The 2,399-nt window shown below is 40.9% G+C and overlaps 1 long non-coding RNA gene across 1 annotated transcript in view; it reads left to right on the forward strand.

Moving 5' to 3' along the window:
* The window catches only part of LOC102197002 (uncharacterized), a 4,641-nt gene extending 2,536 nt beyond the window's left edge, over positions 1-2,105 (forward strand). Inside the window, exon 3 of the long non-coding RNA XR_312494.1 lies at positions 1,738-2,105. This is a non-coding gene — a long non-coding RNA (uncharacterized LOC102197002). The remainder of the gene's footprint in view (positions 1-1,737) is intronic.
* The last annotated feature ends 294 nt before the right edge of the window (positions 2,106-2,399 follow it).

Below are 2,399 nucleotides of genomic sequence, written 5' to 3' on the forward strand. Positions count from 1 at the left end.
TTGGTAGTAGGCTTTCGAGCCTATACAGCTTGGAGTAAGACAACATGCATGAAGAGGATGATGTGGACAAAATACTCATTTGCCTAATAATTCTGCACTTCCTGTATTAAAAAAATATATATATATTTTTAACTTGTCAGCACGCAGACATTTTTTTTCAATGTACCGGTCCCAAATTACAGATCCAGGTTTATTTTGATGGCAAGAAAGGCCACTGAAAATGTTAGTATGTAGTATGTAAAGTATGTGTGATATTTAAAGCTAAAATTCTACAGAATTTGAGACGAATGACTCTTTACCAGTTCAGCCAAGAAGAGGGTTCAAGCATCCAACCATAAGACGGTTCTTGGCTATGAAAAGCACCTGGTTGTTGTGCAACTGGCTAAAGGACATTTACATTAATTGTCATGGTTCTGGGTCAGTTTGACCCAGTATTTTGAGTTGTCATGTTTTTGCAGGTTTAGTTTAGTTCCATGTGTCATTTTCAATTCAATTTCTTTATTGTCCCACAAGGGGAAATTAGTTTAGCAGCAGGAGGATAAGAACAAACAGAACAATACTATAAAACAATAATAACAATATTGTTTTTTCTGTCTGTCTCTCAGTGTCGAGTCTGCGTCTTTGTGTGATGGTTTCTGTTTTATTGTGAAGGTCTGAGTCTCATGTGAGTGTGTGTTCCCCACCTGTGTGTAATCTCCCTGTGTTTCTCTGTGTGTATTTAAGTCGCGTCTTCCTTGTTTGTAGTTGCTGGTCCGTCTGTGTATCCACCATGTCTCACCCATGTGTTCTCCCTGCTGTCCATTGTCATTCTCCTCTGCTCGTTCTCATTCTTGTCCAGGTTTCTGCTCTGTAGTTTAGTTGTTTCCAGTCTAGTTTAGTTCGTGCTCCATTTGCTGTTTGTCTATATTTATTTCGTATTTAATAAACCACCCTCACCCCTTTACAAGTGCCTGCTTTTGGATCCTCCTTTATTTCCCACACGGCTCATCTCACTCGCCGTGACATTAATATTAATAGGGGTGGTTGATCTATATATTGGAGCATGCGTGTATAATTCTGACACGGTGCGGATTAGAGAATGTCCAAAATAAATTCAAACATATGCACCAAATTCTTGTTTTCGTAAAGTTATAAAAGATGTATGCTTTTATAACAGTCCCAAGAAATCCCCAAATTTCCACAACGATGCAAAAAAAAGATTTAGGCCACATGACTGTCAACACAGACATTTTGTTTGACGCATGGATTTTAAATGTACTTTCACTTACTGACTACCTCTATTTCTGCTGTATTGTCTGATACATGGAGGTCTAAGCAACAAAACTACTTAGGTTTTGGAAAAGATCACAGTTCAGATACACAGCCCAGGGTGTAAAGCGAGCTCTACTCCACTCCACTTGAAAGCTTACCCAAAGATATGGACTACGCAGCCATAACTTTTGGACTGATAAGAGCTGACTACAGCCATTCATTCTGCCACAGAGACCCTGGGCATTTTCTCTAACAGGCTGTAAACATACTCAAGGGACCTGATTAGAGCAACTGCAGATTGGGGACTGCAACAGTGGCTTGATTTTTCAGCTGCCTGGGTTAGATCTGTTCTAACCCAGCTTAGCTGTCGCCCCCCTCGTGCATCTACAAGTGTCCAGTCTCAGTTTGTTTGTTTCACGAGTCAAGCAAACACTTGACTTGATAATACACAGACTAAACACTTCTCTCTTTCTCTTTATCATACAGACACCTGAAAGTTCCATCATCATAAATTCACCTAAAAACCACCATAATTGAAAGCCCTTGCCCACACAGAACACATCTTTAGAAGTTCCGGACTGATGAGAAAATCTTTTCTAAATTTGGCCATTGCAGAATCTGGGTACGAGGATCTGCTCTATACAGCTTGTTAACACTCCAGATGAAGAAAAGGTGGTCTGTGAATGACTCTGAGCCCTAAGGAGGATAAACTTGTGAAGAATGTGAAGAAGAGTGAGACCGAACAAGCCGCAGCATGCCTATTCATGTACCTGCTCTGCAGTCGCAAATCAAGAAGGTTTTGTGGATTACCCCAGCTCCACGTCCAAGCAATAAACTGTCCACCTCATGTAAAATGTTTTACTGTTGTACTGGTTTTAAGTGACCAAGTTCTTGCCAGAAGAACTACACCGGGCGTGTTACATTAGGAATATTGGTGCCGATGAGGGAGTCTGCCGGCATCTAATCCAGCCAAGTCACATGGTTTATTAATTAAACTCCCGGAGAGCAGCCATTTGGCTTTTCTACCTTTAAAACCCGGAGAGCAGCCAAATGGCTTTTAGCTAGGCTTTAGCTTCAGCGAAGTGGAAGCTAAATTGGCTAGTCATTCATATGTAAATTAGGTTGTTACCTGGGAATTCTGGAGGGAG

The sequence above is a fragment of the Pundamilia nyererei genome, unplaced genomic scaffold (genome assembly GCF_000239375.1).
Source record: "Pundamilia nyererei isolate P.nyererei 1_Seehausen unplaced genomic scaffold, PunNye1.0 scaffold00978, whole genome shotgun sequence".
NCBI classification, from domain to species: Eukaryota; Metazoa; Chordata; class Actinopteri; order Cichliformes; family Cichlidae; genus Pundamilia; species Pundamilia nyererei.